Below are 13,822 nucleotides of genomic sequence, written 5' to 3' on the forward strand. Positions count from 1 at the left end.
ATTTTCATTGAACAGTCTGTCCTATGACAAAGTACAGAACCTCACCCAGGTTACTTGTTTATCAGCTTGTGAAGTGATTTTGCCAAAGCAGCACGTGGGTCTGTGTGATGAGGTTCGAGTAAACAGTCACCAACCAAAATTCCTACCCAAACCCTGAAAGATGAAAGAATTCCATCGGGGTCATACCAGTAACCAGGGATAGAGAATGTATCCTCTGCAGGTCTGTAGAAAGTCCTTGACAACTAACATCATCCCAACCAACCTTTCCATACTCCTGCCAACAAAAAAGAATTATATGAATTCCTTATGGAAAATCTCAGGCCACAAGTCAAAAGACCTTATATACCTCAGAAAGGACTCCTACTCAGCTTCTCACCTAGATTTCAACAAAGCCCCTCCACAACTCCCAGCCCCATGTTTAGTGTACTTTTCTGGCATTTAACCTATTTCTTCTCATGATGAAAAAATAACTTCATCAAAAAAGTTCTTCAAAATAATGATGGCAATCATTGAAATACTGTGATTAGCAGTAGAAGTCATTCGTGTGGGAGATAAAAGACAAGATAAAATAATCAGGATTTCTTAACTACTTTTAATCTGAGTAAAAATAAGCACCTTGAGAATTGTCTAAATCCTTTAGAAAACAAATTCAAACTTGTAAGATGGACCAGAAAGCTATTGTGTGAAGCTGTTCATTATCAAAGGAACATCACTGAAGAAGATCTGTACCTATTAAAAAGCAAAATCACATTTCAAATAAAATTAAACCATAAAATTATAAATTTATTTTATTATACTGTGTACGATGTACGTATATGTGTGTATGTATATATGAGAATAGCTTTTCTGTGTATCAGATATCCAAATTGTCCAGCAATTGATAAATACAAAAATTTTAAATCTCCTTGTTTTCAAATATTTTAATATGTATTGAATAAAATATGCAAATAAATTTTTCCCTCAGTTTTCTTCTTTAGGAGCTCGGCTGCCAATTAAATGAGAGAATATGTAAATAAACAAAAAATTAAAGGATAATTAATTAGAGCTAAAATATCTACATTGATTTAATAATCCAAGTATTTCAGAACATATAGATACAAAGAATATCAGTAAAGATGAAAAATTAATCTGATATCTCCAGATATTTATATGTGTGTATATATCTGTGTATTTATCTACTTTTTATCTGTCAACTTGATAAACAATGATCTGGCAGAAAAATCATGGAAACCCTTTTTCATTTCAACAATGGTTCCTAATCTCAGCAAAAATACTCAAGAAAATTCTAAATCCACTCCTGACTATCTCGCTGGATTGCTAGTTCACACTTCAGATATTACTTATTTCTGTGGTTTCTATCTCAGCTAGAAAAACAGGGTAAAATCCTTCCCTCTCCAGAGATAATTTGTATAAAATGCTCAAATTAAAAAAAAATTATACATCAAGTACAAAATAATACCAGTTTTCATATTACTTTGAAGAAGAGTTCATGTGAAACACCATGGGCACCACTGTGAATGAAAGGTGAAAATTCAAAGAGAGTAGTAGTAATGGACAGCTGTGAAATCCCAACAGCTGTGAAATACAACCAGACAAGGGAAGAGTTAAAATATGAGAAGTCCCAAAAGCTTAGATGACTTTGGAAACACAGATCAAAAACAAAGAGACGGAAAGTATAATTAACTCCATTACTGCTCAGTCAAATGAAAACAGCCGTGACATCCTTCCTTATTTATGACACCAGCCAATAGCTCAATTCACTCCTGGATATTGCTGTAGGACAGCACTGGTTCCACAGCAGGTGAAACAGAAACAAGCAGCTAAAATTTATGTCACTAGATCATGTTATAGATATAAGATTGATGCAGAAGTCCCATAAAAAATAAGTAGCTTTTATATCTTCTTATAACAATTCTTGTTCTCTAGCCAACCAAAGTCTGCATACAGAAAGCTGTAATCTTCAAAAGTGCATTTCGAATCGTGAAAAGCCTATTGCCTTAAATATATATTTAGTTTCAGGTATTGGGATTTACCACCAACAACAAGAAAATCTTTGCATAATCAAGCCATCTATTAGCATTTATGAAATATTTTCATTTCTGAGTTGTCCTCCTTAGTAAATTGGAATATTCATCAATGTAGTATATAATCACCATTGTACAGAAGGTACAAAAGGAGAAAAGGAAAAAGGAATACTCAGGTCACTGACAACATTTCTTCCTGGGATGTTGTCCAATTCCTCCCCATTTCTGTCCTCACCTTTCTGGCCAAATCTTACCTTCTTGATCACTTTGGTATTCCGACTGCCTAGGACAGTACATGGCATGGAGAGGGTAGTAAATGCATTTGTCTGCAGAGAATTTCACAGTGCATATATATTCTACTCAGACTCTCTTATTTTTCTTTGTATCTATCATCAATGCCTCGGACAGGTACCTCATTTACAATACATTATATTTAGAGTGCTGCCTGATTTCCTGAGTTAGATAAATAGTTTGACAATGATAAAAAATCTTTTCTTCACTGTGGGTGGGACTGTGAATGGTTACAACCATTTGGATGCCCATCACTTTTTTACCCTTATAGTGAAGAATGTTCAATGACAAATTGCAGAATGTAGTCTGTAAGAACAAAAAAGAGTAGAACGGATAAACAGTGGTATAGTCACATAAGGCAATGGTACAGCCTAGTGGAAAAGCATCAACTGTCCTTACACAGATTATCAACGGATACTCTCCCAAATGGATGCTGAGGAAAAAAAAAAAAAAACTACATTGCACATCATTTATATAAAGTGTCAAGACACAAAAGCCATACTATCTATTTTATTATCTACTACACATTGCAATTATTTTTTTAAATGCATCAAAACGTGAAGCATTACATTCAGCAGAGTGGTTGCCTTGGGGTAAGAAAAGGATATTGCCGTCAAGAAGAGTACCCAGGAACAGGGAACACTGTGGAATCCAAATGAACTGGTAATGTTTTACTTTTTAAACTGGATGTTGAGAACATGAGATTTTTTAATTATTATTTTTCTCTTTACCTTTCTGCAAATCTGAACTACTTTTTAAAGGAATAAGAATATAACATTAACCAGGTCATAGTTAACCTATTGTGGGATAAATCTCCTAATCAGATTCTTCTTCTCTCAACACTGTTAAGGAAAATGCCACCTTGAATAGAATGGTATGTCAACATGAGGGGCACCCTTTATACCAAACATGGAGAAGGGACATGAACCCCAAATATGGGAGCCCACAAGAACAGATATGAAATCTTAAAAAGCGAAGGAAACACATTGTATTTAGCCACTCAATAAAATGTGAACAGAGACACAGTGACCAGGAAGCCACTGCCCATCGTCTCAGTCTTAAGAAAGGCCCTCCCCTGCTCAAAGTATTTCTATAAATTGGGTAAACTTCTAAGTTATCATCCAGATAACATAGTTTTAAAAGCAAACTGTTAAAACTACACTGGGGCAAAACACGTAAACTAGGACTGTCCCAGGAAACCAGACTGAAGGGGCACACTGCGTACAGACCACAACTGGTAGATGTCCAGTGCAGGAACAGGTTTATCTAATATAGTGGACTCTATGGAGGCAAATATGAATAGAGAATATTTGGGATTAGGCAAATATGAATAGGGTAAATGTCAGTAGACTGGGTATCTAGTCTAGGTCCCTTAAAAACTATTTCAGATTTACAGAAGGTGACAAGAAGAATAACAGTGAAAAATCTCATGTTCTCAACATCCAGTTTAAAAAGTAAAACAATAAAACTTTATAACCTAGGCACTCTATTTGAAATACTATTTTTAGATGAATTGGAAAATCAAAGAATTGGAAAGTAAACTGACAAAAATTGGGTTGACATAGGAGAGAAGTGAAATTTGTCTTCTTTTACAGTGGTCTTTCTGGAGATTTTGCCTAAAATCAACATTTGTGAATATCAGATGTTGGCATTTAATTTAGAGTGATAGTGGCAATTTTTAAAGTTTTAAGCGGTTATTGCTGGGAAGTGGAATAGCAGATGGAGGAGTAATTGTGTCAAAATCCATCTCCGTGGTTGGAGACATTCTTTACCATAACTATGCATTTTTTTTATAATTAAAATATATTTAAAGTTTATATAAATGATAATATCCAGTACTCACAAGTGTATGGGGTAAATAATAGTAATATCTAATATTTTTATTGAGCATTTATTATACACCATGTTCTCTGTTAAATGCTTAGTATGAGTTATCGCATTTAATCTTCACAACAATCCCATAAGTGGCGATGCCCACATCCTAGAAGAGGAAACTGAGACACTGGAGGAGGGTAACACAGCTTGTCCAAAGTCACATATCGCTCATGAGCGCAGGACCTGAGACATGTATCCAGGCAATCTAGCCCCCAAGTCGCCCTCTCAAACCATTCCGTCTCCTACTTGAACATGATGTTGCAGGGAGTAGAAATTGGTATAAGTTTTCATGTAGTATTTTGACCATGTGAATCAGAACGTTTAGTGTGTACACTCTTTGACTCAGAAACTCTATTCCTATATATTTATGCTGAGAAATAACTGTTAAGTACACCCCAAGGGGTATTCAAAGGAGTATGCAATGCATACGAAGGCAAAAAAAATCAATATCCATCAGTGGAGGATTGATTTTTTTAAAATTATGATATATTCATACAATGTAATACTCCCAGTCTATACTTATTTACATGGAAGATTAACACTGTTATATTGAAAAGGCAAGTTGCAAAACAGTATGCATATGATCTTGTTTTTGTAAAAAATAAAAAGTATATAAACACAGCCAGAGAAAACAGGTGGAAGGCTTTCCCTGCGACACTTCCAGGGAAATGCAGGAATCCCATCTGTATTAATTACCCCTATTTATTCAGGCCCAAGTAGTGGAGAATATGTGCTGCAGAAGTGCTTGAGGAACTAAGTCAAACAAATTTGTTTCCAGGGGATTTTTCACTTTCTACTTTCTACCTTCAGCCATTGTTTCAGCTTTTACAAGGAGAATGGTGGGTATTGCTGGTATAATTATGGAGGAAAAAAAAAAAAAACAGTAAAGCTATTTTTATTGTGGTAAAAAAACAATCAATGAATCAATCTAGCCATGCAGAGGCAATGCTGATGAAATTAAAAACCACACTAGATTTGCCTCCACCAGACTTGAGTCTGCAGTCTGCCCTCCAGCTCAGGCACTTACTAGTTGGGGACATCAATCTTTTAAACCTCACCCACAGGCTCTCTTCTTTCCTTCTCTAAGTTTTAAAGCATAGCTCTGCTACTTTCATAAAAAAAAATTATTCCAATATTTATTTGCAAAGCAAAGAACTGGGCTACCTGCCTCAAGGAGGCAAGAGAATCATCCAGGCCTCAGGGACCAGAAAAGCACCAAGAGGTAAAGGTTACAGAGGCAGGGCTGCTGAGGACTTGGTTTGGGGTGGAGCTAGATGGGATGGGGGGGTGTTTGCTTTGGTTTGGGAACACCATCAGGAGGTGGAGGCCGTAACTTAAAGGGCTACAAAGCCTGTTTACCCTCTCATTCTTCTCAAAGAGAATAGGCTGACCCAGCCCCAGCCTCCCACCGGCAAATGAATAGTCACTCCATAAGTATTTGTTGCAAAAAAGAATGAATAAGTGAACATGTCAGACATTCTTTTCATTGGTCTTGCTGTGGCAGTAAAAGCCCTAAAAACCACAACTGGAAAAAAATGCAAGATTTGATAAATATTGAGTTTCAGGAAGAAAAAAACGTATTTATAAACTAATTTGTTTTCAATATAAGACCTTGTATGTAAGGTTCCAACACAGTGAATTTTTAGAGTGAAGCTATAAACTTGAAAATGGGGATTATGAACGTGGACACTATAATTTATAATACTTGCATAGCTTTCAATTATTCAGGTGCTCAAAGCCCAACAAATTGAATAATGAACAGGGGTAATGAATTGTACGCTGAGAAGATGATAACAGAAAGCCCTGGGAAGTCACCGCCGAGGAATTCACATACAGAAGTAGCCCTGAAGGAAACAAACTTGTTTGAAGGACATATTTTTTTTTTCTTTCAAGCCAAAACATTTACGGAACAGCCATGCAAGTAGGAATTGCTGCTAAGAAATACTTGTTAAAGGCATAAAGCTGCTAAAATAGTATATTTCAGATGACCAAACAGAGAATTAGAATCATAAATTGGCCTGTAACATTCTCAGAGAGGACAGTTCTCTATTTCATTATTTTTAACCACACGGAGAAGGGGGAAACGCGGTCGTATAAATTATTAAGCACCATTGCTTTATATTTAGGCTTGGGAGTGTGTTGATATTCCACAGATCCTAAAGCACGGGGTTCTTAACAGTATTTCATACAACACTGCAGATCAGAAGTTTAAATAATGAAATGGCTTCTGAACTCATTGCTCAGACCTGGTTGGAAGATGCATGCTTGTGTCCGCAAGTGAAGGTTCCAAAGGAAGGATGCCTATTAAGCCTCATACGGCATCTCTGTTTTCAGTGATACTGCAGACCAACACAATGTGCAGTGGCCAAAGTCATGGGAAGATTTGAATTAAATGCAATTAGCTAAAGTCAATAAAAATTAACAGCCTCCTTACCCCCAACCCCCACCACCATCACACACACTATTCAGTCTGCACTCTCATCATCTTCCTACAGAAAGTATATATACCCAAGCAACTTAAAAAATCATCTGTCTTCTAGAATATTGCAAGCCAGGAAGTAATACTAGATCGTATATTGCCCATGAGGTCAAAATAACTGGTTTCAAATCTCAGCTTCACTGGTTTCTAGTTGTATCTTAGGCAAACTGTCTAACCTTCCAACATTCAGTTCCTTTATCTGAATAATGGGGAAAATAACAGTGCCTACCTCATAAGAGCATTGGGAGTATTAAATAACACATGCAGTGCTGGCTTCGGCAGCACATCTACTAGAACTGGAACGATACAGAGAAGATTAGCATCTTACACAAGGATGACATGCAAATTCATGAAGTGTTCCGTACTTTTTAGAAAACAAACTTATGGTTACCAGGGGGGAGAGGGGGTGGGAAGGGATAAATTGGGACTTCGATGTTTGCAGATACTAACTACTAAATATAAAATAGATAAATAACAAGTTTCTTCTGTATTGCATCGGAAATATATTCAATATCTTGTAGAAATCTATAATGGAAAAGAATATGAAAATGAATATGTGTATGTATGTGTATGACTGAAACATTATGCTGTACACCAGAAATTAACACATTGTAAACTGACTTTACTTCAATTAAAAAATATATACATATATATGCAAAACATTTAGACTAGTTCCTGGTCCGCAGTTAGCGCTCAATGAGTATTAGCTATTATTACTGGCTAAAGCCTCATTGGCAAAGGTTGTTTCAATACATTTGAGACCCTCGGGCTCAGCACCTGTAAACACGAGTTCTACCTTTCACAGGAACTATTTAAATAATCATTATTGACTCCGGGTTTTCAGTAGCTAATGCTACTGTACCCTTAGAAACAGTTTTGTAGCAGCACCATGGAAAAGTTCATGTGGACAAAGAGCGCTAATTTACCTCTGACAGTGGTTTTGATGTGTAGACAAAAGAACCCATTGGTGTGATAGAACTGTCAAACACGTCTTACAGCTGTTCCATTGTTGTGCCTGTGCAACTTGAGTTTGTTCTGATCCTACAATGTGGTTCTACTCCACGGAATTCATGATAATCCCGAATCTGTCCTGGAAACACAAGATCAACAGTTCGCAGCTCTAAAAACCAGTTATTCTACTGAGAGAATGTCAGAAAATTCTCCGTGGGATTTCACCACTCAAAAAGTAATTTAAAACTATTAAGATGCTTCAGGTCTTTTCTCAGATCCACATGTAGACCTCCTAGCACATCTGGAGTGTGTCGCTTTTTGGTTTTTGTCATTCACGAATCAAGCGAACACGGAAGGTGGAAATCTGTAGGAGCCTTAAAGATCATCTAATCTGACCACTGTATATTAGACACATGGAGAGACGGTCAAGAGATGAAGCTGTGCTTCGAAGAACCAAGCTTCAAATGGAACTTCTTCGTGAGCCATAAACACATTTTCAGTGGCTTGATGTCTGTTGAAACACCCGGGAAACTTTGTATGTGGAGAGGATAGAACACAAAGTATAAACTGCTATTTATGACTTTTACTTTATACCCTAATAAATTAATGGTCCTCTCTATTAATACAAATACATCACCTTCAGTTTCTTTAAGATAATGCATAAGACACCTGCTCCACAGAATTCTCTTTATACAGAGCCTTTACAGGCACACATCAAGCATTTCATTTTTTCTCTTGCTCTATGTCTTAAATCCTCAATTAAATTGTAAACTATTGAGTGCAGAAACCTCTTTCCCCTTTTTTTAATCACCCATAACTTGGAACACGTTCACTATAGGTTCCCAGCAGGCACTGCTGAATGAATAAGTTCTAAAGGGAAGCATTTCCAGCTATTAAAGCTGGTGGACTATGAACTCTGAACTCTTAGAAACCTTGGGGAAAAAATTTTGTTTGACCTCTACCACAGAAGGACAATAATTCACAATATGACCTTGGATAGGTCAATTAACCTCCTTGGACCTGGGTTTCTTCACCTATAAAGCTAAGGGGTTGGCCAGGGTGATGTCTAAGGAGCCTTCCAGGTGCCATCTACGAGTCTGTGTCATTTCATTGCCATGGTTTCTCTGTACAGTGTTAGGTTCTAGCCGTCACCCCTTCTAATAGCTGCTCAATCTTACTTCTAAAAGCCAGGTCCCGCCGGTGTCGCTGGTGTCGGAGGGCACACTGCTTGTTTTAAATGTGCAGTGGAGGATTCAGTGGTGGGGAACAGATGAGGATCGATGCCCCTGTTATGGCCACAGCCAGGAAGCAATCTCAGCCCTGGTGCAGAGGGGCCACTTGCTTCAGGGCTGGGAGCACTGGAGACTGCAGGAAGGAAAATAACCACTGGCACTATGATCACAGCACAAGAGAGCTTTGTGTTTGGGGACGTCTTTGGCCAGGATGTCACTCTCCTGTAGTGAGTATCGGGTCTGGAAAAAAAACAAAACGTGTATCTGTTGATCTGATAGCATTTGGAGGCTCCCTTCCTGTTCAGCAAAGTACAGAAATGGGTCCCATGAGATCACAGACCAGCAGAAAATCTCCCCAATGCCCGCCATCCCTTGCTCTTCCCTTCCATCTATGCAGATAGATGGCCTGCATCAGGAGTCTGCTCTCTCGACCCTCTGCAGACCCTCAGAGCGTACACAAACTTACAAAGAATTAAAACTCCTCCCCAGTCATAGAACTGGCATAAATAGAATGCCTCTATAGCAGGGAAGCAAAGAGAGAGAAGAAAGTCAGTTTAGGCAAGAGTAGTGTGAATATTCAACCCAAAGAAATGTATTAGGTGAGGATCTAGCAAAAGAAACAGCCAGAGGCAAGAAAATCAGGGAGGCTCTATAGCAGTATTAAAGAAGGAAAATGCTGCACTTTTGTTTTTCAGTTGAAGGTAAGTTTGAAGGCTTTAGTACAACAGGTTTCGTTGACAAAGCTGGTTTGCAAATAGCAGTCGCCTCCTTGGACAAAGCTAATGACACAGCAAAAGTCTAGAGAAATTACCAGAAATGACAGTCTCCTCCTCCCCACCATAAACCCCTTTATCATGTCTTTTCCTGCGCTGCCCAAATCTTCCCCATGTGCTACATGATTCATGTTGACCAATTAGCTGCAAGAATAAGCAAGCCCTTAGGAAAGTATGCCTATTTGAGAGAAAAAGGATGAAAGAAAATCTCTTAGTGCTGGCAGTTTCAAAATCGAACCGTTTTGATTATCTCATTTCTTCCTTCTGAAGATCAGTAATTTTGCTTGGAAAGATTTTTGTGTGTGTGTGTTTCTGTTAGTAATTTAATAACAGGTTAGAAGTCTTATTGCTCATGTCCTAAACATTTTCTACCCCATTATCTTCATTATTTTTCATTCATTCATTCACTTACTCTCTCATTCTCTCAATAAAAACGTGAGCAGACTGAAGTAATAATTAACACAGGATTCCTACCTTTAACTAGATTTACCGAGTCCATATCTGACTAAGCAGAAGGGTGGAATACTGGCTCCTCTTATAAGCCAGCCTTGGGCAAGTAAACTTTTCAAGCTTCAATTTCTTCATCTGTAAAATGAAAAGACTAACAGATTCCTAATAGGATGTTGTACATAAAACACCTGGAATGGTGCTTGGAACATAGAGGGATCTCAAAAAATGGTAACAAGACATTATTATTATCTTTACCATCACTATTTCCTGGTGCGCTGTTAGCTACCTTCCAATTGTGTACAGATAGTCCTACTTGGATGATGTTACTAAGCCCAAGAGAAGAGAATATATTCCCTCTACGGTAAGTCATCCTGTTTTCTTATCAATTTCAAAACTGCAAAATCATAGGAACAGGAGGTGTCATCCTTAGCCAAAACCATTCAAGTGACTCTGTCACCACATGAATACCACAGACAAATTGTTAGTAACAATGATAATTATTACCATTTATTGAGCTCTTACTATATATAAGGCTCATGCTAAGGATTTATTCTAGATTTTCTTCCTTTAATCTTTCACAAAATCTTACAAACCCCCCTATGAAATTGGCATTTTTAATCCCCATTTCCAGATGAAGAACGGGGATACAATGGGGAGTTGCTTGAAAAGAATGCATTACTTTGTCCAGAGTTTACACAGCTAGTAGGCAGATAAACCAGGATATGAAACCAGGTCCCTCTTATGACAAAGTTTGATGCTTTTCTACAGTATTGAGGGCCTAGTTTTCTTTTGAAGAATTACGGCATTTTAGAAATTTAGAGGAGGAAGGAATTTGGGGCTTTTTAGCACAAGACCATCTTTTGAGAAAAAGCATTCTCTCCACTTAGACAGTAAAATCCCAGGGAAGGAGCCCAAGACCTGTCCATTTCAAGGTTCCCCAAAGTGATTTTGATGATTTTTTGAAAACCATTGCTTATCCCAAATCCCATTTGTAGTTCTAACATAAATAAATTTGTTTATATTCTAATTTTTATTTCATATCAGTGCTTTCTCATAAAATACTGAACCCCAAACATTAATAATTAGATAAGTGAAGCTGTAAATCATAATTTTAAAATATTTTCTTGAAATATATTTAGATTTAGTTTCAAATGGTGGCCTCTCTACAGTATTTGATATAAAAAAAAACTCCACAAAAATCAAAGTTACTCTACAGGCTTTGATTTAAAAAAGTTCATATTTATTTATCTATATTACTGTCTTCATGTTCCTTTTCAGAGGTGACATTTGAACAATTTTCTTGTAACAGATAATTTTTTCCCATTTCATTTCCTAAATCATTTAAATTACTTTTCTCTTGTAGTAGAGTAACCTTTGTTTCGTTGGAAGTTTACAGGGACACCATGACCTAGCCCACGGGGATGGCTGCAAGAACAAAGAAAGCCTGCAGCAAGATTACAACAATCAGCCACACCCCCTCCCTTATTTTCCTTGACCCTCCCTTATTTTTTGTATAAAAGGAGCCTGTATTCTGACTAGAGCAGGATGGTTCTCCAAGACATTAGTCTGCCATCCTCTCAGTCTGCTGGCTTTCCAAATAAAGTCGCTATTCCTTGCCCCGACACCTCGTCTCCCGATTTACTGGCCTGTCGTGCTGAGTTTGGACTCGGCAACACTCTGACACTTCTTTAGTGTTTTTCAAAGAATTGGTCCATTTCATCTGGGATATCAAATTTCTTTTTTTTTTAATTGAAGTAGAGTCAGTTTACAATGTTGTGTCAATTTCTGGTGTACAGCATAATGTTTCAGTCATACATATACATACATATATTTGTTTTCATATTCTTCATTATAGGTGACTACAAGACATTGAATATAGTTCCCTGTGCTATACAGAAGAAACTTGTTATTTAACTATTTTATATATAGTAGTTACTATCTGCAAATCTTGAAATCTCAATTTATCCCTTCCCACCCCCTTCCCCCACCAACCCCGGTAATAACCATAAGTTTGTTTTCTATGTCTGTGAGTCTGCTTCTGTTTTGTAAATAAGTTTGTTTGTTTGTTTTTAATTCCACATATAAGTGATATCATATGGTATTTCTCTTTCTCTTTCTGGCTTACTTCACTTAGAATGACAATCTCCAGGTCCATCTATGTTGCAGCAAATGGCATTATTTATTCTTTTTTTATGGCTGAGAAGTATTCCATTGTATAAATACACCACAACTTCTTTACCCAGTCATCTGTTGATGGACATTTAGGTTGTTTCCATGTCTTGGCTATTGTAAATAGTGCTGCTATGAACATTGGGGTGCCGTGCCTGTATATTTTCGAATTACAGTTCCCTCTGGATATATGCTCAAGAGTGCAAACATTTATTTCTCACAGTTCTGGAGGCTGGGAAGTCCAAGGTCAAGGTGCGGACAGATTCAGTGTTTAGTAAGTGCTTTCTTCCCGGTTTGCAGACTCCTTTCCATATCCTTACTGGAGAGGAGAGGGCTCTGTTTTCTTTTTTTTCTTATAATTCCATCCTACCTTCAAGCTAATTACCTCCCAAAGGTCCCACCTCCAAATACCATCAACTGGGGATTAGAGCTTCAATACATGAATTTTGGGAAAGAAAATATAGAGTCCATAGCAAGTGCGAATATGATTATGACTACTTATTAGGTGTTTCAGCCCTTTGCTCCAGACTAGGCTAGAAGTTTGGGTTGCAGAAATGTATACAAATGGATGGCCAGCTTGAACAATTTCTCACATTATTCTCCCATGTAAAAGAAAAATGTGCAGTTGTAAGGCAACAGGCCCCCATTGCCTTGGCCCTGTTTCAAAATGCTTTCCCAACAAGAAGAGATAGAAGTCATCTTTAGCAGTTTGTGGAAGGGTTGTAGGAATCAGCTGCAGTTCTTTGTGACTCAGTCCACCCGAGGCTATACACTCAGGTGATGTCTTCCTAAACGGATGCAACCGTAACTTCCACTGAACTGGTGGGACTTTCTAAACTGCAATATGAAATATGTTAATAAACTATTAACAGCTTATGGATACCAAGAACTTTTCAAGGCATCTTAAAATTATTAAGTCATTAATTTTCCGAACCACTCCATGAGTTAAATACTGTTATTATCCCATTTTTGAAAATCTTTGGATGATGAAATAGGCACAGAATGGTGAGTACCCAGGGTCATACAACTTGTAGGTATTAGAGCCCAATTTGGCTCTGGCATCTTTGCTGTTAAATGTCATACCATAGTGCCTTTTTATAACTAAGGAGACTGCCTAAGACTCTGACAATTAAATGGTTATTCATAGAAACTATGATTGATGAGGACGTACAAAGAGCTCTGGGTGGCACAGTTCAGAAATTTGCCTGTCATATTCACAAGCATCTCTTCAATAAGAAATAACAGTTCCTGGACCACTGTCCCACCTAGGGCTAGAGACTTCATGGCATCAAACGGCTGCACCACCCAGTCCAATTACTCAATCACATCCGCTTGCTGGGTTCACACAGAATAAGCAACTCGTTGACTTACTGGTCTTTTCACACATCAGTGAATTGTTTCGTGTTATGAAGCCATGTAGGCATGTCTAAGTCTCAACCTGACATTTTCAGCAAGTATTACATTTACAGAAGGAAGTCTAATTAAGCAGAGGTTTCTCTAAACAGAGTAACTTAGGGAGGTGGGAGGTAGATTCCCATTGGACATAGCATCCTATACGTAAGTGAGCAAATTAAGGCT

At 37.6% G+C, this 13,822-nt stretch overlaps 1 long non-coding RNA gene and 1 other non-coding gene across 2 annotated transcripts in view; one reads left to right on the forward strand and one right to left on the reverse strand.

Moving 5' to 3' along the window:
• Positions 1-13,822, reverse strand: part of LOC123613999 (uncharacterized) — a 73,264-nt gene that overhangs the window by 33,531 nt on the left and 25,911 nt on the right. The window lies entirely within an intron of this gene.
• On the forward strand, positions 6,936-7,038 carry LOC123614025 (U6 spliceosomal RNA). The gene has a single exon (XR_006721493.1). It is a non-coding gene; the product is annotated as a U6 spliceosomal RNA (small nuclear RNA).

The sequence above is a fragment of the Camelus bactrianus genome, chromosome 23 (assembly GCF_048773025.1).
Source record: "Camelus bactrianus isolate YW-2024 breed Bactrian camel chromosome 23, ASM4877302v1, whole genome shotgun sequence".
NCBI classification, from domain to species: Eukaryota; Metazoa; Chordata; class Mammalia; order Artiodactyla; family Camelidae; genus Camelus; species Camelus bactrianus.